Source organism: Protopterus annectens, chromosome 14.part0 (assembly GCF_019279795.1).
Source record: "Protopterus annectens isolate FY-2018-M chromosome 14.part0, PAN1.0, whole genome shotgun sequence".
In the NCBI taxonomy this organism is placed as follows: Eukaryota; Metazoa; Chordata; order Ceratodontiformes; family Protopteridae; genus Protopterus; species Protopterus annectens.
The window spans coordinates 808,255,595-808,283,204 of NC_056748.1; the positions used below are offsets into that span (position 1 = coordinate 808,255,595).

The 27,610-nt window shown below is 44.5% G+C and overlaps 1 protein-coding gene across 2 annotated transcripts in view; it reads left to right on the forward strand.

Moving 5' to 3' along the window:
• Window positions 1-27,610, forward strand: part of WBP1L (WW domain binding protein 1 like) — an 872,089-nt gene that overhangs the window by 29,334 nt on the left and 815,145 nt on the right. The window lies entirely within an intron of this gene.

Sequence of the window (27,610 nt, forward strand, 5' to 3'; positions counted from 1 at the left end):
AGATATGGGCCAATATACTGGACATATCTGTACAGTTGTGGGGTATGATTCTGTGTGCCGACTACTACCACTCTCAGGATTTGAACCATAGCTGTGTGTGCTAAAAATTCAACAGTTCATGTCTCAGTTGTGTGTGCTATTTGGATTTTGTTGTCCGTCTTTTCACTGTTTTCTGTCTGTCTCTTCCAGTTGTACTAGCTGACTTCTGGGGATTACACCAGTCATATACAGACATTCCTACACATTTTTTTATTTATGTTGCACAGTGTGGGTTACAATGCTTTAATACAACAGTACTATTAAATGATTGCAATTCTACATTACCATATGATACCGGAGTAAACACATGCAGTACAGCAGTTAGACCTTCATTGTCGGGCTGTTATGCTTTTATTTACATACAACCTGTATGAGACTCTTCCTGCCATATTCTCTGGTGTATGCAGTACTTACCTTAAACATTACAGTTTTTTTACAGGCAATTGACTATACAGTTAGATTTATTTTCTGACAGTACATGCAAGAGTATTACTAACCTGCCTCGTGTTGCTACCTCTCCAAGCGACAGCCATGGGCCTCCTGGTTCACAGCCTGCTCACTTGCAGCTGTGAAGGACACGAGGAATAATTAGCCATACCTACCAGTAATATGCATGACCTGGCAATTTATAAAACAAGTAGTGGAGTGATACTTGCACACTACTGGGACCTGCCCTGTCCTCCTAGCCTCTTGGATACACTGATCCAAGAGATCCCCCTTTCGCTGCTTCAGGTTGGCATAGTGATTCCTGACCTGCTCACCAATTCGGGGTATGCCAGTGGCACTGGTTAGGTCACGGGCGAGACGGTCCCAGGCTTCCGCTTTATATTGGGAACCCTGGTACTGGCCCTGCAGCAGTCTCTGCTCATGGTCTTTGACAAGGAGTCCTGCCATGACTCTGGACTCCTGGATGCTCCAGCGCTGCACCCGAAAGCGCACTCCCTCTCCCATTCCTAACATGGTGCCTGCAAGGGGAAGCTACAACCAGTTATGTGATGTATTCCCACCTCTTGGGTTTAAGTAGGGCCGACGTCCTGCACTTTACCGTGATTGGATGGTTTTGAAAAGGCTAATATATGGGGAAACCTGCTTACCTAAGGTTGGCATTGTTCAAAAAGGTATACCATTAGGCAAATTTGAGTTAGCTGGCATACACATTGATTACACCTCCTGAGCTGGCCTGTGCAGTGCTTACCGTTACTTAATATTTACTTTGCATTATATTTGCTTTTTGGCATTGATTTATTATTCAGTACATGTTATATAATGTCTGGTATCCATGATTCATGTGTACGTACACTGTATAGGGTCCTTGTGTTTAATAGGGGACTTCAACATTCACCTCACATCTGGGCTTACTTCAGTACTCCAGTTCACATATTTATGTTGTGTAGTAGGTTATAGAACATATGACTGCATACTGATTCCTTTAACATGTTCAGTTTGATTTTACTATAGTGAGAATTTGTTTGGTGATGCCTCAATCTTATGTACTGCTGTGATGGCTTGGTGGTTAACTACTGTGACTATATTGTGTAGGGTCCTGGGTTCAAGACCTGCAAGGCTGTTTATTTTGTTGCTGGGCAGCACAGCCGCTGTTGGATACAGAGTGATTAAGGCATTTTTAAGCACTTGTAGGTTGGTTTGCGCTAGGGTAAGCAATGCTAACCTTCGGTTAAATATGCTTCTAGAGAGTTAGCTTCCATATTGCTTAACCTGTGTGCGCATTGCTTACCCCCACACAAACGGACTTAAACCCGCTTACACTTGCCTATTAGTGCTTACTCTCGCTTACCACTGCACTAATTTACCCAGTAATGTTTAATGGTTCTTGGGAAGGTGGGAGATTTGGAAGCTGTATGGACATTTTACCTTCCATTTGTATCCCTGATTCCTGTGTACATATACTGTATGGGGCACATGTGATTACCTGTGGACTTTGAAACATTATGACACTGACACCTCACATCTGCTTTTAATGCAGTACTCCAGTTCACAAATATATGTTATTTAGTAGGTTATGCAACTAAAAATATTGGTCATAAAGTGATTTGACATGGAAAATGGAATGTGCTGCAGTGGGACTCGAACCGGGAATGACTGCTCGTAAGGCGAATGCTCTGCCCACTACACTATTGCTTCATTTGCATATGTCTTGCTTTTTATCCTCTTCTGCCATTTAAGCTGCATTAACCATAGCTAAGCGATGGGCAAACCCGTGCACCTACGGTTAAATTTAATCCGTTTCATAAAAAAAGTATCTTTATATTTTTTTGTGTTGCCTATTGCTCTTGTACATGTGGGAGTATGCTGCTGGGGGTATCCATACACCTATGAGCGATCTCGCTCATTCTTTTCGGGCTTTCTGCTGTTCTTCATTACAGGGGCGTGTATATTCTGAGAGCTCTGCTGTCAAACATGCCCCCTGCACTCTTACATCCTCTGTGTACGATTAGGAGCTCGGGCAGTGCGCCTTCATTAATATGTATGGCGCGCTGCCATCCTGCTCCTAAACGTCCGCTTCTGTGCAGGACTAAGCTAGTCCTGCATGGAAGAATAATAAATCCGGGGGATAATATGAAAATATTGTCATATAACTTGTATCTATTCTTAACTAATGTATTATTCTAACTTACCTTAAATTTCTCTCTAAACTGGCGAACATTTCCCTGACTAAAACAAATAGGAATTGCAATAAAAGTGAGAGAAAAGCAGACTTATGGAAAATTTAGAGGGAAAGCCAGGGAAGAGAAATTGATAAAAGGGAGTGAGTGAAGAAGGAGAGTAAGGTAAGATGTGTAAGGTATGAACTGGTATTTGTTCACATTTTAGGGATATAGTTTATCCTGGTGTTGAGTAATAACAGTGCCAGCTTTTGTCTATGAAGTTTTTCAGAATGGTTTTGCTGGATGGGAGTGAGAGTGTTGACCTGATAGATAGCGAAAAGGTGTTCGAGCCCTTAGCAGCATCGTACAAGTGTAGATGATACCTAGCAGATTTGATAGGTTTGTGGACAGACAGGATTTTTTTTGGCAGTGGATCGTAATGACACACAGGGAAAATAGTTGTCTAGAATGTTTAGTGTTGGACAAGCAGATGTATTCTGGATAATTTTTTAGGTGGTAAGACGCTGTTTGTGTTTAGTCGTTGGGGTAGTTCTAACCAATTTAGGCTTTTTGGTGCTGTATAATGGTGGGTTCTGAAAGGGGTATTTGCTGGAAATTTAGCAACTTTTTTATAGCATTGTTTTAAGTTTTGATTTTTGTGATGCCTGAAGGTTAGTAAGGATGGAAGCACCGTAAAGAAATGTGGGGAGGGGATAAGTAGTGGCAAGTTTAGCTTTAGCTGCATCTGTGAGAGAGTGTTTGAAGCTAAAGCATTCCTAGTTTTTGATGTGTTTTTGTTTACAATTTTGTGTGTGCAGGTCAAATTTAATATTATCATTTGTAGTAATTTGCTATGAGAAGGGATTTCACTGGTTGAATTTTCAATGAGAGGATTTGAAATCTTTTTTTTTTTTTTTTTTTTTTTTTTTGCGGGAGAGGGATTCGGGGGGTAGTAGTATTTTTTAGGGCTGAGCATGCGTTGTGAGCTACCAAATTTCAGTTGCTGTTAAAGCTTCCCGAGTAATTTTTTTTGAGGTGTGCCATGTTGTCAGATGTGCAGATGAGTCTGGACTCATCTGCATACTATATTAGGAAGACCTGCTGTGTGGATGTGCGGAGTGTGTTGGTGGGAATGTTAAAGAAGAGTGTGGTACAGTAGAGGTGACTAGGAGGTATGGAGAGAGGGTGGCATCCCATTTTACTGACCTGTTACTATTTGATAGGTAGTTTTTGAACCATAAAAGGGTGGGCTGCAAGAGGACATTTGAAGAAGAAGTTTGCTGTGACAACCGTGTCGAAGGCTTTGCACAAGTTTAGGATTAAGGAGGAGACTAGTTTGCTGTTCTCTAGTTTTATTGACAGTATCTACATAGTACTTACACTGCACTTCTAACCTATCGGAAAGACGGAAGCCATGTAGCATGGGGTATATGAGTTCTGCAGGGCATAGTTTAGCAAGCAAGTATTTTGGGGGGGGGGAATAAGAAGATTGCTTTGGTCTAAAGTTAGTAAGATCTGTTGAATTTTTCACCTTTGTGCAGAGGGATAATGTGCCCCCCCCCCCCCCCCGAGAGAGGGAACATGGGATTCCTGGATTGACATATTTATAAGGCTTAAGACAGATTAGGCAATGCTATCGGCTGCTATTTTAAGGTACTTCCTTGGAAGGTCATCAACTGAAGTAGAGCATGGTTTGCGACTGAGTAATTTTATATAGGATGAGGGCACAGTTTTGAATGTGAAAGTGGATGCGGTGAAGTGTGGCTGCTAGACAGGGTTAGGATTAAATGTTTGGGAATTCTTGGTTAGAGTTGCTGTACTATAAGAGTTTGATTGTATTGTGGTTTCGATTGGCAAATTGAGTAGTTAGGGTTGAATTTATGGCATGGATGCAATGTTTCTTTAATGGCTCTAGAATTTTTTTAGGGTTGTGTTTTATTAGTAGTAGTAATGTGTTTTTTTTTTTTTTTTTTTTTTTTTTGGTCTCCATTAATTTTCTTTTTAGTATGTTTGCAAAGTATTCTTACATTTTTAAGATATTTTGGTGATTTATGTTCTTGCCATTCTTTACATGCTTTTTCTCTGTCCTGCATTAGCATTCTACTGTTTTTGGATAGCTAAATTACATTATTTGTTTTAGTCTCTTCCTTCTAGGAGGTGGAAGGCTGTTTAGGATATTCAGGAAGGTTGTATTTAATGATTTTACATCATCCTATAAGGGGAGTATTTTTGGAAGTTCCAGTTAATAGATGATATGGTAGTAATAAAGATTTCTTTTGTTGTTTCTTTTACTTTCTTTACAATTGGACATGAGCAGTATACACAGAATATGTTAGTTTTGTGGAGGAAGGTGTAAGGAGGCACCCTGTGTATGAAAGCACAGGGTAGTTAGATGATCATTTTGCCGTAAAAGTGATGTGGCTTGTTGAGAGATTGCGGGTGTGTCTAACAGCAGAAATACTCTACTGTGGTTATTAGAATTTTTTAATGAAACATTTGAGATTGTGTATTGCTTTTCGAGGCAAGCTATATGTAAAAGCAAAGGCAGTTATATGATCAATTCTGAGTTTGCTCTTTTGGAAGATATTGCCCTCCAACAATGTGGCCATTATATGTTTGTGACACCATCAGTTAGTAGTGGCATACCATCTCAGAAGGCTTACCTTCTGCTGGGATAGTATGACTGCAAAGAGCCAAACGCTAGTGGTCACATTTTCATAAGCGCCCTGAAAATTCAACCCGTATTTGGCTTTTCAGGTTGTTACTTTATATAATTTTAATTCACAGCCTCACTTTTGCAGACGGGTTTAGTTCACAGCAAACATGCATGCACATTTTTACTTTCATAGGAGGAAACGTATATAAAATTTTACAACACAAGAATAAAAATTGCTAATTTTGATCCTGAAAGAGAGAATTTCCAGCATTTGTATCATTGGTACAGAAAAAAAAGAAAGGGAAAGCATTTCCCAGAATTGCAACTATGTCTTCAAAACTTCAGTTTGCTGCTTTTGTACCTTTTCTCCTAAAAATAGAGCCTAACTACAGTTTGTACGTTCATAGGTAATTACTAGGCTAATGGTACAAGAGCCTTTAGAAGCCTAGCCAGTAATACCCAAGATATGACAGTGTTATATCTTACTTACCCTATCTCATATCTGGGGAATTACCAGGGTAGTGGGTCTTTTTGGGTTTGGAGCCTGAGTCATTTTACAGACTGCCTCTGCCCATAAGGGACATGAGCAGTACCCCAGGAGTGAATTTACATTTCCCCATCATATATCCATTTTCTTTTTGAAGAGACTGAGAGGATGGGCTTTGTTTTACAAAGGTGTGAAGTTTATTCCATAGATAAGGTAGCCTTTGGGATACGAGTCTCTCCAGCAGGTTTTGTTAGACACAAATTAAGTTGAGGTTCATGGAACACGTAATAGTCGTATAATTTTTCTTGCATATATGTAGCATTTTTCATCAGGGCTGGATCAGAGAATACCTTGTAGGTCAGGCATAAGTCACCTCTGAATAAATTATATGAGAAAAAGTAAAGGAAGAAGTTTATATTTTTTTGTGAGAAATCTCTGGGGCCGCTGCAATTGGTGTAAGTGCCTGGTTTGGTACATGCAGAAGGGAGCATTGTACTCTATTATGGGCCTGATGATCTTTGCCTTGCATTTGCTTAAAAGTTGAGTGACACAGAAGGATTTCCTCACTACCATAGCTATCTGATGGTAAAAGTTTAGATTATTATCGGTGTTCCTAGGTCCCTCACCACTGGGTCTGCTTCCCTCACCACTAGGTCTGCTTTTAGTGGGTGTGCTATCAATATTATAATTTGCAGGGAAAGCTGATTTGCTGAATGCTATAATTACTAATTTTTTTAGCATTTAGTCTCAGACCATGGTTTTGGCACCAGTCGTTTGTCACTTTTAGGCCTGTTTGGGGATTCAGTGATTGCTCCCAATTTACAGTTGTCAGCAAATTTTGTGAGCCGTAGGCCCCTGACATTGGCCTTCATTTCAGAGAAGTATATATCCAAGGGGTCACAACACTGAGCCCTGTGAGACACTGCTAGTAACAGATTTCTTATCGGAGGTAGATTCACCTATCTGGGCAACATGCATCCTGTCAGTTGATGGGTGCCTCTTGTACATTGGGCGGACTGTTGCAGTCCTTCAATTCTGTGGAACAAAGCGCATATGGAAGCTGTGGTTTAAAGAGAGTTTTGAGTGTTCCTGATGGATTCTGTTTTAAGCTTATTTAAGAAGCATCCAGGAATGTTGTCGTGAACCATGGAGGCTGTGTTTTTGGCTTTAGCAAGCACAGTAAGGACCCTCATAATGACTGGTAGGGGGATGGTTGCAGGTATTTCTTTGGGTGTGGTAGGAGGTGATTTGGTGGAAGAACTTTGAACTGAACTTTCAGCCAGCAGGTTTGATATAGTTTCAGGCTGGATGTCACTATTGCCATTTATTATTAACTCTGCACATTGAGCATTTTCCCTTAGGCTACAAACATAATTAAAAAAGCCTTATGGTTATCTTTCACCTGGAAGCCTATCTTTGTCTCATAGTTTGTATTGGCAGATTTGACCATCTCTCTAATTTGTTTGTTTAGACATATGAGTGCCTTTTTACACTGTTTTGTCTGTTTCTTTGTGGCTTTGGAGAGGTTGTTTTTTCCCTTTTGTTGAATAGCCCATTTATGCTAGGTGTCCACCAGGGTGGTTTATTTTTGCCAGTAATCATATGTTTGACTTGGACAGGTACTGGCTCCTCTATGCAGCTGTGAATCTGGTTGTTAAATGCTTTTGTGTACAGCTCACAGTAGGCCATAGTGTAATCTGGGGTTGGAGGGACTTGGAAGTTTAATAAGCTGCCTCTTAGTTTGAGTTAGTTGGCCTTAGCAAAGTTCTTTAACAGGTTTGGAGTTTGGGGGTTCTAGGTTAGTTTTATTAGTAAAGGAGATCATTTTGTGGTCAGATCTTACCAGGGGGTGTTAATACATGTGAGGGAGCAGCATCCCCCCCCCCCGTGTCTGTGAGTACTAGGTCTAGGATATTTGTATGTTTTAGTTGGGGAACTAACTAGTTGCTCCATGGTGTTTGCATTAACGAAGGCCAAAAACTTCTGAGCAAGTGAATTATGTGTCACATAGGTATCCCACTTTATGTAAGGGTAGTTGAAGTTACCTGTAGGTATGGGGTTAGACTGAACATTAAGAGATTCCAGTAGGATTATGTAGGAGGTGTGTTTTTCCAGACTCTTATTCAAGGATTTGTAGCTAGCAAGGATATGAAAGGGGCAGCTTAAATGAGTTATGTTTGTTGGATCAGTCTAGCAATGTACTTGTTCTTTTATGAACCCTGAGACACCTCCTGCCTTTGTTTTATCTGGAGCTGAGGGGGATCAAAATTTATGAAAGGTATTCTAGCCTTTGCTAGTCAGGGTGCTTTCCATGGTTCTGAGCCATGTTTCTGTTACTGCACATATGTCTGCATCCTCCAGGTTGAGGAGTGCCTCCAGGGAGTGCAGGTTTTATTTAAACTTGTAGAGATGAGCAGCAGTACCTTTTAGGTAGGTGGAAGTGAGTTTTGTTATGTTGGAGGGTTTAACAACTTAGCATTGCCTAAAAAAGGCACTATGGGATGGATGATAATTTGTGCCAGTATCCAGAAGCCAAGTGGTGACAAGTGCAAACCATCTCTGGCAAAGTATTGTGGTTTGTCAATCATATCTCCCCAAGCTGATCTGTATTGGATCCCTTTATTGTGACACCAGAAACTAAGCCAATTGTTAAAAGTCCATAATTTTTTGTTGGTACTGTATTGAGGTATCATCATTGGTGAAGGTAGGATGCTGTTCAAGGCTAGATACATACCCACCTGGGACACGCATTTAGAAAGCTCTATCATGTCTCTCCTCATGTAGTCCAGTGAGGCATATCTTGGGTCATTTACAACCACATGGATTATGACCTTGTCATACTGGTACTTGTAGTTTAAAGACTTAAGTGCATGTCTGATCTGGTGGATCGTGACTCCAGACAGCTCACTGCGATCATCTTCTTGCTTAGCCTAGTAAGAAGGGGGACATCAGTATGTCTTGCAATGGAATCTCCAATAAGTAGAATATTTGACTGTATCTCTGCATATGTGGGTCTGTGTTGGTAATGAATGTTTTGGGTGTAATGTGGGCAATCTGGTTTGCATTTTTTTTGTGCTCATCTGAGAGTTTTGTTTCCAATGACGTTCGATATCTGCATTTCTCACAAACCTGTGTTTGTATGATCTAAAATTTAAATGGTTGTCAGTGAACATGAGGCAGTTGCTGCACTACCTCGGGATGCTCATGTCCACTAGGCTAGAACAGAGATGACAGGGAAGTGCCTATCCATTATACCAGATCCTTAGCAGGTGGGAAGGAGTAAGGGAGAGTCATTTAACCAGTATGAGTGAGTGTTTAGTATACTATTAAAAGACCTGCTGTGGTGCTGCCATGTGTGCAAACTGGCAGCTCTTTGAGCAGCTATGAACAGTGGGAGACAATAGAGTGTGTTTCCTTTAGAGGATTTTAAACTGGAGAGGTTTGCTTAATGTATAAGGTATGGATAACCATTTTTGCACTATGGCGTAAAGGCAAGGCTTTTTATACCAGTAGGATGAAAGACTTTCACAGAGTTAAGCCCTCAGGTCAATCAGATAAACACACAATAAGCCTTCCACCAGTAGTTCCCAACTCAAATGGTTTGAATCAATCCTCTGCTCCCAGCAGAATGCAGAAAAACTATTAATGTAAAAAAAAAACTAGTTTTGAGCTTGAGTGCAATAACAAATGCTTTACAACTAAAGGCAGAAAGTCTGCAGTATTAGGAATCCTTGGAAATAAGTTCACAATCCCTGAGAAAAGTTGCCAAATACAGAAAAAATGTATGCAAACTTAGGAGGACTTATACAAACACAGAAAAACTTTGCAAAACTTAGAAATAGTTTGGTAAACTCTGAATAACTTTTGTGGTATCCGAGGAGATTAGGAAATATCAGAATACAGTTAAAACGATCTAAGAGCAGTACAGTAGCAAACAGATGGAGTTACTTTAGCAAGTACAGGCTGAAAAACAGTGATAAATTCAACAAAATCAATACATTCAGCACAGAACTGTTGAATAACAATGAGATAGTTAGAGCACGTACAAGAAAACTTACTTGTATCGGCTTTGTAGGTCCACAGAAATGTTTAGATGAAACCAAACTCTTGTAGTTAAAGGTATCCAAGCCATTCACATGGAATCTATGAATAAATGAGCCAAGGAGCATGGAAGCTTCTAATTTAATTTGCAGAATTTTTTGTCTATAATGTTAGAAAATGTCAAAACTGTTGTTCCATTTTACAGACTGGATGTGATTGGGTAGCTGGTGAACCAGCTAGTTGAGGGAGTTGAGGATATAAGAGTCTTGGAGGAGTAGTTGACGTGAGACCTTGTTGAAGGCTTTTGACTGGTGCAGGAAGAGGGTGGAGACAAAATTACCTGTGCTTTTACTTTGATTTAATGGTATCTAGGAATGTAGTAGAGCAGTTTTGGTGCTGTGGTGGGATTGAAAGTCATGTTGGGTAGTAGAAAGGCTAGGAGTTGCTGATGTATGCATTTTTCAAGTACTTAGGAGACTGAAGGAAGGATTGCTATAGGGTGATAGTTTGATAGTTCGGTGGATATGACACCTTTGAGTAATGGGATTATGAAGGAAGCTTTCCATAGGGCTGGACATAATTTTCTATAAAGGATCTATTAATAAGGATATGTACAGGGTAGCAGATAGTGTCAGTGGCTATACTGAGATATTTGGATGATAGGTTGTCCGGTGCTAGTACTGTGTGTTTGTTGTCAGGTGCTAGTACTGTGTGTTTGTTTCTTAATGTACTTTTTAATGGTATTTGTCTGGATAGTTGGTAGGTTGAGTTGGCGTACGGAGCTATGGTATGGGGAGTTAGGTTGGGTCAGTATAGTTTATTTTTGACTTAAGTATAGCACTGGATATGAAGTGTTTGCTGAAGTTGTTGAAATGCCCCTGCTGTTCTCAGATGGGAGAGAATTTGGGGTGAGTTTTCTGCCTGATTGATTTTTAGGAGTTTCTTTAAATTTTGCCAGAGTGTGTGTGAGTGTGTGTGAGAGCATATATATATATATATATATATATATATATATATATATATATATATATATATGTGTGTGTGTGTGTGTGAGCATATGTGTGTGTGTGTGTGTATATATATGTATGTGTGTGTGTAAACTTGTTCCTTTGTATGGTTGCTGAGGCATCAATGTGTATCTAGGTAGGACTGAGTTGTTTAGTTTGATGGGTTAGGCATGGGCATAATTTTTCACTCATGTCTCATTTGGGATGGTTGGTTTAGTGTGGTTAAGAGGGAGTTTAGACAGTTTTGTTTAGATGCAAATTGCTCGAGGGGTTCCAAGTCACATTGCTTGTGTCTATGGATTTATCAAAATTGGTTAAGTTTCTCACAGAGTTGAAGTGTAGGGGTTTGGGGGTGCTTATGGTATTCTGTTTAATTTCCACAAGTATTTTGGGTTTCTAATACTATGATGGGAATGCACCCCATTCCTAAGTCAAGATATAATTAAAGTTCATGAAATTAGTATTGTTTCCATCTTTGATGTTAGCCAGAAGTGCTCTCTGCTGCACCTGCAATGTGTCCAAAATTGACTCCTCCTGCAATTCATGCAGAGTGACATGTATTGGTAGTATATCTAAGTACGATTGTAGATTTCTTTTTATTAAGCCTATTGCTTCTACTACTTTTAAAACTGTCTGGGTGTCTTTCTTCCACATTGCATTCGTTTCTGCATGCAAATCTTGATGTTTTATGACTTTGTGTCTCTCTACATTTGACACAGTAATTGCTAGGTTTAGCAATTTCAATAATCCTTGCTATGTAATCTTGCACTAAATGCCACCCCTGGGGTTTATTTCAATGGTATCTAATATCCCAACCAGAAAAACACTTTAAACAAGAGGGAACTGATGTGGCAGCTTCGTTTGGCAGCTAATCTGTGTCCAGGATTAAATGATTTTATATCTATCGTGCCTGCTTTAAAAGAAAGAGCAGAAACGGTTTAATTTTATGTATTTTTTTTTTTTTTACAGAAATTTATTTTATTGTATTTTTAGTGTTTATAGTGTATGCCTTTAAGGTATTGATTTATTCAAGAGATCTTTTGTTTGACTGGTGGGATTCCTCACCTATCCTGTGACAGTGTAACATATTTAAATCCACATGACTGTTTGTATATTGTTCTGAGGAAGTCAATTTTACTTTGATGAAAGCGCTTAACCTGAAAAATAAACTTGTGTCTACTAGTCCTACTGGTGAATTTGTGGTTTCTAGTTTTTATTTTCACCAGTTTGCTACAGTTATTTGGCTTCAACTCACTTCTCCTTAGCCATTTCTGTTGATGTAGGTTAGGTGATTGCTGAGAGAGTGTGGGATGGTGGTGTCAAGCTTTTTTCTTCAGGGATGGCTGAGAGTATGCAGTCTAGTATGGATTTGTTTTACTTTTTCAGCTGAGTGAAATGCTAGAGGTTTATGTTATGGGGAGCAGAGTTAGGTTTGTTAGAGGTCCAGTCTATGTTACGTTCACCTAGCAGGATGGTTTCTTGGTTGAAAGTGAATGATAAATGGCTGATCTGAAGTAGGGACTTCATTTGTCCGCAACCTGTGGGTCTTGGATCCCATATCGGATCCGAGCCGGCAACTTGTTTCAAGCTAATGGATCCGAGCTCCTAGCTCCTCCCCTCACCCATAATCCCCTGCCAACCCTCCATGACCTCAGATCTAGTTTGCCGCGCTTGTGGATAGCTGGATTCCTTTGAGCTCGACTAGTAATCGTCAGTTGTGTGTTTTTTTTTCTGTCAACTTTCTTCTTTTTTTACAAAAATATAAAGTGTGTAAGTGTTAGGTGCCCTGTAGTGTAAAAACTATTTTTCTTTTAATTAGTTTTTTCCCTCCCTTCGCTGGTCGTTAGTGAGTGTGTGTGTGTGTTGTGTTTTGGGGCTTGTGTGTTTGTGTAACACTACCTTGTCTTTTAAGTATTGCTGAGGCCCCAAAAGCCATTTTTTCTAAATGTACCGAGTGTGGCCATAAGCTCTCCCCAGCTGATGGCCACACTCGGTGCGTTCGGTGCCTTGGGGTTGAACACCTCACCTCAGGCTGTACCATTTGTGCAGCGTTCAACCCCAGGGCACTGAAAGAGCGGAGGTCGAAGCTGGTCTTGGTGGGACTTTTACCCCCGGACTCGGCTCCGGCCTCCGCTGCTCCCGTGGCTCTACCACAGGCTGTGGTTGCTGCCATTCCTGCCCCCCTTCCTTCGGCCGGGACTCAAACTCCCGCTAAAGCGCCGGAGGACAGGGAGGCCAGGAGAGAGAAACGGAGGGAGAAGCACCACAAGCGGCGGGCCGAGGCCTCCGCTTCGGCCCCGCCAGCTAAGCGGGCTTCTCCATCCACTGCTTCTAGGTCTCCTCCTCCTCGGCTCCGATCCCCTTGTTTCTCCCCAGGGCCCAAGGAGGAGGAGGCCCGATCTCCATCGAGGTCATCGAGGCGGCATTCCAGGCCTGCCTCGGTGACTTCTTCGAGATCGACGTTCAGCATGTCTGATGCAGACTTGGACCGGATGATGCGAAGGTTCATCCAGGCCCAGCTGCAGATGGGAGTGCTCTTGCCTCCCCCCCCCCTTCGGGGGGGAGCTCGACGCCTTTTTTCCATCCTATTGCTCCTTCTCCGACCCGCTATCCGGGCTCGGAGCGTTTGGAGCCGAGCAGCGTTGGAGCCGGGGGTGGGTCGGCACCGACAATACTTGGTACTTCGGATCCGACCCTGCCCTCGAGCCTGTCGGATCCGACCTCTCGGAGCCATGGCCCGAGCTTCTAATCCGAGGGATTCAGTGTGCCTTCGGCTCCGTCCAGGTCGGAGCGCACTGGTCCTTTGGATCCGATGGTCTCGGTGCCGGTTCCGATCCCTTCATCGGATCCGAGTGGGAGCCGACTCTCGGAGCCCAGAGAGAGTGGTTCCCCCTCGGCCTTCGATGTAGTGCAGAGGGCTCTGTTGAGAGCATCCGGACCCCCGGCCCTTGTCTCGGCTCCACCCTGCACTCCCTCTCTGCTGGGCCAGGCTTCCATCACCCAGCCAAAGGGACAGCCTGCTTCAGTGTCCCAGATGGTTCCATTGGAACAGGATGTTGCTGGCGAGGCCTCCTCGGACAGCCCCCCCGAGGAAGTGCCCCGCAAGTATAAGTGCAAGAGGAGGCACGTGGACTCCCCCCGAGTCCTTAACTGAGGACACGGACTTGGATGAAGGGGAAGGCTCCCCAAGATCACCCCCTAAGGATGTCTCCTTTGGAGACATCATGGAGATGCTGAGGATCAGAGGTGGGTGGTCTGCCCCCAAGTCTTCCTCCGACGAGTCCGTGTTTCTGGAGGCATTCGAAGCAGGCCCGTCTGCCTCTTGGGTGTTCCCTCCGGCTGACCCCTTGGTGGACCTTATTACCACCAGGGCGTGGAAGGAACCAGACACCGTGGAGCCAGTACCCAAATGCCCGGACAGAATACTAAGCCCCCCCCCCCTCAGACCAGTTGCACTGGAGCAAGGGTCCCCCTGTAGATGCCATGTTGACGGCAGCAGCCACAAAAAGGGAACTAGCTCAGGAGAGCCCCTCAGTCCATCCACCGAGCAAGGAGTCCCGCTCGATGGACCGCTTAGGGAAGTGAGTTTTTAGTTCAGCGACCTTCTCGGTAAGGTCTCTGAACTATATGGCACATGTCATCAGGATGCAGTGGGATCTTATCAAAGAATACGCTGTCTCCCCCCCTGAGTCCATGTCGGCGGAGGACAAACAATTGTACTCCACCCGAATGGCCACTCTGAGATCAATTTCAAATACCTCTATGTGGCTATTGTCCCACGCCACCGAGGGAGCCGCTAGGGCTAGCGGAGCAGGCCTAGTCATGAGACGTCAGGCCTGGCTCCGTCATTGTGACTTTGCGGAGCCCTTTAAAGTGTCTTTTGCGAATGCCCCTTTTGATGGTTCTGCCCTGTTTGGCAAAACGGTTCGCGAGACACTTGTCCAGAGCGAGAAGGACGGGAAGACGTTGTCTGCCGTCGGAGTCCGCTTCTCTGCACCCCAGCGGTCCTTTTCGAAGAACCAAAAGGGTCAGAAGAAGATGTGGTTCCGGAAATCGCAACATTCCCAACCCGCTCCGGACAACCAGTCCTTCCGTGGCAGAGGAGGACAGGGAGGACGCCACCCCAGGGGCAGAGGGGCTCCGAGAAACTTTGGGTCCAGAGAACCTTTCTCTGAACGGCTCGCGCAGCAGCCCTGAAGGGTTGCCCGACTGCTCCACTCTGGAGGCAGTCGGGGGGCGCTTCTCGGAGCACCTAGCGGCATGGGAGTCCATCACGACAGACCGCTGGGTGCTTCGAATTATATCCAGAGGGTACAAAATACCATTAGTTCATGTCCCCAAATTCAAGAACCTCCCCGATGTACCACCCGATCAGCGGGAGGCCGCAGCCGCAGAAATTCAGCAGCTGCTAAGAAAAAGAGCCATCCAGCCCGTCCCCCAAGACCAGCTCGGATTAGGGTTCTACTCCAGGTTCTTTTTGGTGCCAAAAAAGACGGGGGACTTGAGACCGATTCTAGACCTTTCCCGCTTGAACCTGTCGGTAACCAAGGAAAAATTCCGAATGGTCACTCTTCAATCTATTCTCCCCCTTCTAAGGGAGAATGATTGGATGTGCTCTGTAGACCTCAAGGATGCGTACTACCACATTCTAATGGACAGACAATCCAGGAGGTTCCCCCGCTTGTGGCAGGGAGCCACTCACTACCAGTTCAGGGTCCTTCCCTTTGGCCTCACCACAGCCCCCAGGGTGTTCACCAAGGTATTAGCAGTGATTGCGGCCCACCTGAGACTCAAGGGAATACAGGTCTTTCCGTACCTGGACGACTGGCTCCTGACCACCCCAACAAGGCATCTACTTTGCTCAGCCAGAGATTTTTTTCTCCGCCTAGCCCCACAGTTAGGCATCACCATCAATGCCGACAAATCCCTTCTGGCCCCGACACAAGCCATAGAATTCATAGGAGCCAGAATAGACACCAGAGAGCTATGAGACTTTTTAACGTCCGACAGACTTCGGAATTTGCAACTCCATGTGCGGGCTATCCTCCAATCAGAGACCCCACCAGCGGAATTGGTCCTGAGGGCACTGGGCTCCATGGCGGTAGCGATAACGCTCCTTCCATGCGCCCGTCTGAACATGCGGGTACTGCAATGGACCCTTCTAGTGCAATGGTCCTTTCTGTCTTTTCCTCTTCACCACCCCATTGCTATCAGCAAGGCTTGCAGGAGGGCTCTATTATGGTGGCTCCATGCTTCGGATCTCCATACGGGCCGACCCTTCTGCACCTCTCCCCCTCTCGCCACGGTGACCACAGACGTCTCCTGCCTCGGGTGGGGGGGGGCATTATTCAAGCAGGACGGTCCAAGGCACGTGGAATGATACAGAGACCTCCCTGCATATCAACATTCTGGAGAAGAGAGTGGTGCTGTACGCGTTGCAAGCACTTCAGAATCTCCTCCCCGTAGGAATGATTGCAATTCAGTCGGACAACATGTCGGTTGTCTGGTACATCAACAAACAGGAGGGAACCAGATCTTACCCTCTATGCCACGAAGCCATGAGAGTGTGGGAATAGGCGATCTCCACCAACCGCTTTCTGATTCCAGGATGATCCTCATTGCCCCATTCTGGCCTCGGCAAATTTGGTTCCCTTACCTGTGGTCTCACCTAGTGAATCCTCCTTGGATTCTGGATCCCAGTCCGGATCTAATCTCCCATCCGTCGGACTTACCGACCCCAAATCTGGGCAATCTGAAGCTGACAGCTTGGTTGCTCCAGTTCCACTCCTAGTTAGGACTCCTGGTATCTCTTTACCAGTCAAAGCCATCCTTGTGGCAGCGCATAAGCCCTCCACCAGGAAAGTGTACCGCAGTAAATGGAAACATTTCTCCATCTGGGCAGAGCATCATAATCTAGATCCCTTTACGGCTCCTCTTCCGTCCATATTAGACTTCCTAACCGAACTTTTTCAGGAAGGCGCTAGTTGCTCAACTGTCAAAGTGCAATTGGCGGCCATCTCACATTACCATGTGGGACATGATACAGGGCCTTTGATGTCGGCCAAGTTGTGTAAAACCTTTCTCAAGGGCACCTTTTTGCTTAGACCCCCTATAAAAGAAGCCGTACCACCGTGGGATCTTTCACTAGTTCTTCAAGCCTTGACTGCTCCACCTTTTGAACCCGCTGCTTCAGTAGATCTCAAATTCTTGTCCTGGAAAACAGCATTCCTTGTAGCCATTACTTCTGCGAAAAGAGTTTCGGAGCTTCATGCTCTTTCTGTGAAGCCTCCTTATTTGATCTTTCACCCGGACAGAGTGTACCTCAGGATCAATCCCTCTTTTCTTCCCAAAATAGCATCAGAAACCAATATAAATCAATCCATAAATTTACCGGTTTTCTTTCCTAAATATCAGAATAAAGGAGAGTACAAGCTGCACTCATTAGATGTTCATAGGCAGCTACGCTTTTATACTCATAGAACGGCTGGTCATAGACAATCCAACCAGCTGTTTGCTTTTCCAAATTTAATTTGGGGAAAGCAATATCAAAAGTATCTCTATCACGCTTGATTTCTCAATGTATCCTATTAGCGTACCAAGCCTCTGGGAGACCCACACCTGAAGGAGTTCGTGCACATTCCACTCGTTCCATCTCTACTTCTGCGGCCTTCAAGTCTAGAGTCCCATTGGATGATATTTGTTCGGCAGCCACTTGGGCCTCATCTCATACCTTTATTAACCACTACAAACTGGACGTGATTTCTAGAGGGAGAGCATCCTTTGGCTCTGCGGTGCTTCGCAATATCCTTCCATGATGGCCACCCAAGGTTCAGGTAGCTGGGGACTCTGTCCCACAGGTTGCTGACAAATGAAGTCCCTACTTCAGATTAAGAAGTTATGTACTCACCATAACGTTCCATCTGAGTAGGTAGCTTCATTTGTCTGCAACCATCCCCCCCTCCTTCCCCCTGGCCTTCTTCGGATCTATCTTAGTTGGATACCCGTTTTGGGTATATATTGAGGGGCAAACTCGATCTGAGGTCATGGAGGGTTGGCAGGGGATTATGGGTGAGGGGAGGAGCTAGGAGCTCGGATCCATTAGCTTGAAATAAGTTGCCGGCTCGGATCCGATATCGGATCCAAGACCCACAGGTTGCAGACAAATGAAGCTACTTACTCCGATGGAACGTTATGGTGAGTACATAACTTCTTATTTGTTTTTGGTAGTCTTGATTATTTTTGGGGAAGGTGGGATGTAGGCAGCTACAGTGATTATGGATTTGATTGATTGTGTGGAGTTTAGCTATTGGTATTTCTCTTTTGTATTGTGGAATAGTTGGGAGGTGGGTATGGATTTGTAAGGTGGCTTGAAAGATGGCCACACCCCCAGCCCATTTACCTATTCTGTCTTTCCTAATGATGATGTAACCAGTAAGAATGACTTCTTCAGCTTTTAATTTTAGGTCTTGCCCAGTTTGCAGTAATAATTAGGATGTGGGGCTGATGGAATTCAGTCCATGCATAAATGCTCGATATCTTTTGGCAGATGCTGTGGGCATTGAGAGTGGGGCTGATGGAATTCAATCCATGCATAAATGCCCAATATCTTTTAGCAGTTGCTGTGGGCATTGAGGTTATATACTTGTAGGCTGTAGGAAGAAACTGGAGTTTGTTGTGTTTAGGATTGCTGAGTTGGTGAGTTTTTATGCAGGGGGTTTGGGTGACTTGGTTTTTTTTAGTTGGTGCTAGTGTTGGGCCAGGGTTGGGGTGTGCATCTCCATTCTCTGTAAGGTTATTGGGGGGGGGGGGTTGGTAGAGTTTTTGAGCTTATGGAGAAGCAGTTTTGGTATTTGAGTTTGGGGTTTTGTATTTGATGTAGGTTAGTGATTTGTGTTTTTTTTTTTTTTTTTTTTTTAGTAGGATTTTGTCTGTGAAGGGGGGACATGTTAGGGAGTTGTATCTGTAGGTGGAAGGTAAGTAAGTTTTGTGGAGGACTTGGTTTAAGTGTATGTAGAGTATGATAAGTAGTTAATAGGCTAGGATGGTTAACATTCATATTAAGGAAGTAGATGTATATGCATGTTGGGACGTGTGAAACAGTTTTATAGAAGAGTTTAGAGAGGAAATGGGGGGACTGCAAAAAATATTGGGATGCACCTGTTGGGTAGGGGGTAGATAACAGAAGGATGGGAGGGATTGTTTTCTGATTTGTCGTTAATTGGTTATTAAGTTTTAATTGGCTGTATTGCCTGGTATGGTTGATGAAGAGTCAGGTGATATGTTTTGACCAATAAATGTAATGATATGGGGTGGGAGGGGACTGCATGCAAAGCCAGTTGTAGTGGGGCTGAGTGGAACGTGTTTGGTCCCTGGAGAAGATTGTGGTCCTGAGCTGTGGTAATGTAAAATAAAAACAAAAAAAAAAAGTTGATTCAGCAGCAATGTAATCAAAATCTAATGTCAATATTTTTTATTCTTTTGGCTGTTTTTATCAGACTGGTTACAGGGTTGCTGCTTGCTAAGTTTCTGCAGAGCTGCTTAGTTTTAGGGAGAGAGAGAGAGATTGAAGAAATGCAGTGTATGCCTCAGTGGTAACCAGGGAGAATAGTTGTGGGAGCAACTGCTCAAATGAAGATGGAACTAAGTGAAGATGGAACTATTACAAGATACAGCAGAAACTGCATTTTAATGCATTGTTCAGCAGTATGTGGGAAGACACTAGCTGTCCTGACTTACCAAATAACAGATTGACATATGCCAATATTTTCTTGCTCTGTTAATGTAAACTCTTGATTTAAACTTTCCTGAGTGGTGGAATTGTGTGGAAATCTGCATGGTCATTTGAGTGTGGCAGATTTGCCATTATGTGCTGAACTCTTTCTGTTTGGTGTGAGTATACAACATCTGACCAGTGTGGCAAAATGCAACCCATATGCCAAATTTGTATTTATTTCTGATAACTTTTTTGTCATTTGGTTTTACTTGCTAATGAAGCATTTCTGGCTCTGCATCGAGAGTGAGGTCTACATTCTACCTACTAAATGAGAGCATGTATATCGGGACTGAGGTGCAGTGACAACCTTGGGGGAAGAAAGTCATTCTTTTGTAATTTATTTTGTTAGAATTACCTGAATGTTTCACTGGTTTGGGGGACCTGACAAAATTGCCTTGTACAAAACAAAGAAATCCTGAGTTTCAGAGGACTTTTCTTGCCACACTTTGACATTATACCCACTTTACATCATGGAATGTTTGACCATTGCTTGCAAGGACTGGTGAAACTAATATGTAGCAAGTCCAAGCCAACCTTCCTGTTGACTGCACATGGGGGGTGGGGGGGGGGTATGGGTACATATCCCATCTGTTGACAAAGTCATGTTGTTAGCATAGATGATCAGGACTGAGATATGGTAAAATCCTCTAGTAGATTGGCAGCCCTGAGTGTGTTTTTGAACTCAAACATGATATCTGAAGTTAATCTTCTTCCTATTCATCACTGATGGTTTCGGTTCCGAGCCCTCGGATCCGAGTCAGCCTTATACCAAGCTTGCGTGAACCAAAAACTCTCAAGGTAAGCTGCTACCCACAATGCCCTTTGCTCAGATCTTGTTTGCCGCACAGCCATATAGCAGCGTTTCACCGAGCTCTCCAGCTAAGTTTTTTTTTTTGTAAATATTTAATAGTTTAAAAATTTTTTTTCTTCCTTATAACTTGTTCTTGTTGTTCTGTATTGCTACTGCTCTACCCACAGGTATTTCTTGGTATCTCTAACTTTCTACCTTTACGGTATCTTGTTACCATTGTTGGTATTTGCTTTTTCTCTCCTCCATTTCCTCTCTTTCCTTTCCATGCCCCTTGTGTGCGAGTGTGTGTGTTGAGAATGTCTCAAAAGAAGGGAACTACGGGATTTAAACACTGCTCTTCTTGCAGTAGTAAACTGCCTAATAGTGACCTCCATGAGGAATGTGTTGACTGTTTGGGGGTCCCCGCATTTGTCGGCGAAACCCCCATGTGATATTTCTGGTGGTTTCAGTCAGCGGATGCTGAATGAATGTCATAACAAACTTACTCTAAAGGGCCTGCTGGCTTCCCCTTTCTCGGAGGCCATTTCTGCGACAGAGGTCTCACCCCCTCCTGCTTCAGATAAGAAACGTCCTCGATCGGACCCCTGTTCACCGGCTGGTGACAGAGGTAAAGGTCACAAACACAAGGCCCATAAGTCATCGTCTGAACATCGTTCTGCCTCTTCGATGCCGACTACCACATCGGCTCCGAGCTCGGCTCCAGTGAAGTTTACCGAGGTAGCTTCATTGGCGTCCACCCTGGCACCAACAGTTGCGACACTGCCTACGTCTTCGGTACTGACCAATATTTTGTCTTTGATACCGACCAGTATTACGTCTTTGATACTGACCAGTATTTCCACGTCTTTATTGGCACCAACTTTGCCTATTTCGACCCCGTTATTGGTTCCAAGAATGTCCTCGGAACCGTTCCTATCGTCCACTCCTATAGTGACTTCTGCTCTGAGCCTGTTCACGGCTCCGACCATACCGTTATTACTTGTTGAAAAATTGGAATCGTCTGTGCCATTCTGCGACACACTATGGACCCGATACTCATCCAATGTGGACCTGTTTGCCGGACAGGCCTGCAGCCCCTTTTTGGACTGGCCTGACTCTTCTTCATGTGCATCAGTAAGATCCACTAGGAGCCTTTCCGAATTGGATGTGGTGTGACTTTTTGATCAGCTGCTGACTGCTAGGGGAATCGCAAACCTGCCTAGACCCTATACCACTCCTGGCTTTGGGTCTATTTCTCCTGCAACCCCTACTTACTCTCCTCCCTTGGACCCCTCTGTTCCAAGGCTCATCTATCCAACTTTTATTAGAGGAATTCCTTCCTCGGCACCAAGAACAACTTTGTCTGAGGCTCCGAGATCCCTTTGGGTGCCGGTTCTGTCAGAACACACCCCTTCCTCAATGTCATGCTTGGGGGGTTGAGCCCCCAGTGCCAGTGTTGGTTCCAATGGTTATGTCAGCCCCGACTTTGGAGCAGAGGGCGACTACTGCTCCGAGCTTGATTGAGGCTCCATCCCCGGGGGCGGTTCATCTGAAGCGGGGTGTGACCCTGGTTCTGATTCTGTCTTCTTGGTTCCGGGCTCCCATTCCTCTTCGGGCGGGCCCGCTTTCCGGGTGATGGAGAGGGCACTTGCTGCCAGCAATCCTCCACAGTTGGTTATTCCCCCAGATGTTCATCGTGCATACAGCTGCAGTAATCACAGATGGGTTTTCTGCCGTCAGGCGGTCCCTTGGTCGGCCGAATTCCAAAGTCTTGGTCCGGCGTCAGTTGTCGTCGCTCTCTCTTCTGACGTCAGTGAGGCCAGAGTATATAAGACACAGCCGACGCCATGTTCTTCAGTCTTTTTTGCCGCGCGGTGCCCGAAGCAGAAGCAGTTCGCAAGTGCCGGTCGGCCAGCTCCTGAATTACGAAAATTTTGGAAACCGAAGTCTTCATTAAAGCTAAGTACCCGTTGAAACTTTTCTTGCCTCAGACCGATGTCAGAAAAAGTTAATAATTGTATTTCTTGTGGGAAGCAAATACCGCATAAGGATTTCCATTCCCTCTGCATACCTTGTTTGGGCCCAGACCACGACGTCTCGGGCTGTCACTTTTGCGCTACCTTCAATAAACGCACTATTAAGCGTCGGGCGGAGTTCGCCCAACACTACTTTGGTAAAGCTTTTGATTATAAAATGTCGTCGGATACTCCGACTACCGTTTTGTCCAAAACACGCAAGGAAAAGGACCGACACCACGCCAAAACAGGCTACACGTGGTCCGGTTCTCAGCGAGACGCCTTTGCAGTCCCTGACTACCAACGACACTCCTTTGGCGGTGTCCTCTGTACCCGAGACCGCTGGAACCTCGGCCCTTTCCCAGACTACAACCGAAGCCTTTGCTAATGTTGAGCCTACTAATGTGGACAGGTCCACATCCACCCATGGTGTATTTAGGCCCTCATCTTCTTTTTCAATTAAGACCTTTACTAAATCCAAAGCAGCCAGGCATCCCACGAGGCCTGTTGCACAGGGCCCATCTCCAGGTCCCATGCCTAAAAAACAGATGCTTAAAATGGCTGAGGATTTAATTACTCTTATCAGAGGTTCTCAACCCCCTCCAGACAAGAGACCCAGAGTGGAGGAAGATTCCCCCTCTTCTGATCAGGGATCCATTTTATCAGAACATTCTGATGCAGAGGAACACCCTTACTCTCCTTTTGAGGATTTGGATGCAGAACAGTCCATCCCTTCTGTATCCCCTCCTGAGGATTTTTCCTTTGGGGAAACCTTGCACACCTTGAGAGAACACTTCCATTGGGAAGGCCAAGACTTTTCAGATTCCAAGAAAAGACTTAGGGAATTTCTTTTGTTACCTCAACACAGACCTCTGGCTATACCCCCTGTTTTGGACATACTGGATGATGTCTATTCGGAGGCTTGCCTTAACCCGGATTCTCTGCCTCCTGCACCAGTCAAACCTGATAGGTATTACAGAGTACCCAGCTCTCACCAATTTCTCTTCAAAAGCCATAATGCTGACCCTGAAACCATTTCACAAGGCCCCAAGGGATTGAAGGTCTCCACTGCCAAGAATCCACTTCCTGCAGAAAGGGAATCAAGATCTTTAGAAAGGTGGGGTAAAAAGGTATATACGTCGGCCACCCTAGCCATGAGGGCCTTAAATTGTCAGTTTCATATGCTTAAATATCAACAGTTCCTGTTATCACAATTAAGGAACAAAATGTCTCAACCTGAACAAACAGATTTAAAGGAGTTACAGGATATGATGCATAGTGCAGAGCAAGTGGGTAAACACACCTTACAATGTGGTTATGATGCCCTAGAGGCTTCAAGTAGAGCGGCTGCTACGGGATCAGTCATTCGCAGACATGCTTGGCTTAGAGAACAAAACTTGCCTGATCATGTGAAAGCTAAACTTTTAGATGCTCCTTTACAAAAGGATGTGGTGTTTGGTACTAATGCTGAGGAGATATTATGGAAAATGGAAGAAAAAGCCAAATCCATGCAAACTGTCAAAACCTTTTTCCAGGTCAAACCACCACGTTTTAGCAGAAATTGGCCTACAAAAAACTGGTCCTTTCCAGCCACGGACAAGCCCCAAAGAGGTAGATACAGGCGCACAAGGGGCAGAGGACAATCACAAGGATCATATAGAGGCAGGCAATGGCAAACTCCAACACCAAGAGGTGGCGAAGACAGTGCACAACAATACAGGAAGCAAACCCAATGACTCCCTCATTTCCATGCCAAGCACGTCTCAGCTGGCAGCACCTTTGGGAGGAAAGCTAGCATTATTTGCAAACAATTGGCATATTGTCACAACAGACAAATGGATCCTGGACATTTTAAACAGAGGCTACAAATTTCATTTCCACACTCTTCCAAAAATGAGAGGCATGCCAAACCTGCCACAGAATCAAAGGGCAGAGGCACAACTACAAATTTCAAAGCTCTTAAGCATGAGAGCTATTCAAGAGGTACCTTCTCACGAACAAGGTCAAGGTTTTTATTCAAGGCTTTTTCTGGTACCAAGGAAAGGAACCGACTGGAGACCCATTTTGGACTTATCCATCCTAAACACATTTCTACTGCACCAAAATTCAAGATGTTCACATTACAGCAACTTCTTCCCATGCTGGGCAAGGAGTTTTGGCTGGTAACATTGGACCTCAAGGAGGCATACCTGCATGTCCCAATCAGACAAAGCTGCAGAAGATACCTCAGATTTCTTGCAGGTTCAATCCACTATCAATTCTCTGCATTGCCCTTTGGCTTATCTACTAGGCCCAGAGTATTCACAAAGTGCCTGGCATCAGTGATTGCCTACTGCAGACTTCAAGGGATACAAATTTACCCTTATTTAGACGACTGCCTGATCCAAGCGGACAGCAAGCACATACTTCTGGAACATCTGACATATGTGACACGGCTATTGCATGCTCTGGGTTACACAATCAACAAAGAGAAATCAAGGCTAACACCATCTCAGAAAATAACCTTCCTGGGTGCCAACTTGGACACAAACACCCAGATGGCCTATCTTACACCAGAAAAACAAGGGCAACTATCTCAGTACTTCAAAATATTAGCAAAAAGTACCAGGCTTACTGCAAGGAAAATCCTGCAGGCTCTGGGATTCATGGCATCTTGCATTCTTTTAATCCCATGTGCAAAGCTACATATGAGGAAACTTCAATGGTACCTAAAAAATCTATGGTCTCAACACAGTCACAGTTTGGAAACAATACTACCAATAATCCCATGTTTGCAAAAGGAATTTCTATGGTGGGCCCAAGCATGTCAAGCAAACACAGGCCTCCCATTCTGCAAGCCTCAAGCAGAGCAAGTTATCCCAACAGACGCCTCAGTTTACGCTTGGGGGGCGCACATGACGGACAGGTGCATCCAGGGCAAATGGTCCCAAAAAGAAAAGCACCTCCACATCAATCAAAAAGAAATGCTAGCAGTAATAAATGCAATTACAGCTTTCAAGGACTTCCTGCATCCAGAACAGTTACTCATAAGAACAGACAACGCCACAGTAATGTGGTACATAAACAAACAAGGAGGAACTCATTCATACCCCTTGTGCAGACTAGCCATGACCCTTTGGAACTTGGCTCTGGAATGGCAAATCGAACTTCAAGCACAGTACCTACCAGGATTGGAAAACACACTGGCAGACAAATTAAGCAGAAATATGACAGATCCACACGAATGGAAGTTACATCCGCAGGTGTTTGCAGAAATAACCCAAGTGTGGGGGAGGCCAGACATGGATCTTTTTGCCTCCCACAGGAATCATCAATTGGAAAAGTTTTGTTCGAGGACCTTTCATCCAAAGGCCTGGAGAGTGGACGCCCTTTCATTCAGTTGGACAGCATGGACAGTTTACGCATTCCCACCTCTGCCTCTTCTGCCCAAGGTACTTTTGAAAGCAAGAGCAGACAGACCGAAGATGATACTGATTGCTCCAGATTGGCCAAGGCAACACTGGTACCCATTGCTGAGGAGCCTAACACATACTCCTCCCTGGTCCCTGCCTCTCATGCCAGTTCTGCTGACTCAGCACAGTTACAAAACTCTCCACAGTCAGCTGAAAACACTCACTCTCGCTGCATGGAAAATTCCTTAACACCACAACAGACCCTACTCTCCAAGGAGGTGCAGGATGTCATTTTGGAGGCCAGAAGACCATCTACTAGAAAAGCTTACTCCGCAAAATGGAAGCGGTTTTGTTCTTGGAATGCGAAAAAAGGCCAGGACCCTAGAAAACTGAACTTGCCTCCGGTATTACAGTATCTAGCTGAGCTGCTGAACAGTGGACTTTCATTTTCTTCCATAAAAATCCTTGCCTCAGCTATTTCTGCAGAATACAACACGGATCCTCCTTTATATTCTCACCCACTCTTACGACAGTTCCTCAGAGGGGCAAAGAATATTAGACCACCAAGGCAACAACCAATACCAGCCTGGGATCTTAATTACATACTAGAAAAATTAACATTGCCTCCTTTTGAACCAGCTGCCTCAACAGATTTGCAATATTTGTCCTGGAAAACTGCCTTCCTTCTGGCTACCACTTCAGCTCGTACAGTTTCGGAATTACAGGCCCTCATGGCGGTGCAGCCCTTTCTCATTTTCCATCAGGACAGGGTCTCCCTTCGTACCAACCCATCATTTATGCCTAAAGTGGTATCTAGGGTAGCTTTAAATCAAGCCATTCACCTTTCTACTTTTTACCCCAATCCTCAAAACAAAGGGGAAAGGCTGCTACATTCCTTAGACATCCATAGGCAGCTACGTTACTATTTGGACAGAACAAAGTCCTTCAGGAAATCAGAACAACTCTTTGTGTCCTATGCTGTAGGGGCTCAAGGGAAGCCAGTTTCCAAGCAGACTATTTCAAAGTGGATAGGCCACTGCATACGGTTTTGTTATTCCTATCATGGGAAATCTGTTCCTACTGGTATCAGATCACACTCCACCAGGGCCACAGCTACCTCTACAGCCTTCCTCAGAGGAGTTCCTACCAAAGATATTCTGGAGGCAGCCACTTGGAGTTCTGTACATACCTTCACAAAACACTGCCACCTGCCTTTATATTCCAGAACAAGAGCAGGCTTTGCCACTGCTGTTTTGCAGGGCATTCTGGCTCAACCCAGTTCCTCCTAGTACCTACCACCCTGTGCGTAGCTTTGGGATTCTACCCATCTGTGATTACTGCAGCTGTATGCACGATGAACATAGTACAGTTTTGTACCTACCATAAATGTAGATGTTAGAGTGCTAATACAGCTGCAGTACAGGTTTCCCTCCCTCCTTCCCCACTTGGTAAAGGCATGGGGCCTAACAACCTCTTCATACAGCCTGACTGGGTTATCCTTCTAAGGTTTATTTGCTTGCAACCACTGTTTTTGGATTATATTGCATTTCATGTATATGCATATAAGCATAATTTATGTATTGCCTTCTTTCAGGGGGCACCTGACATCTGGGGCAAGAAAGACTGAAGAACATGGCGTCGGCTGTGTCTTATATACTCTGGCCTCACTGATGTCAGAAGAGAGAGCGACGACAACCGACGCCGGACCAAGACTTTGGAATTCGGCCGACCGAGGGACCGCCTGACGGCAGAAAACCCATCTGTGATTACTGCAGCTGTATTAGCACTCGGAACATCTACATTT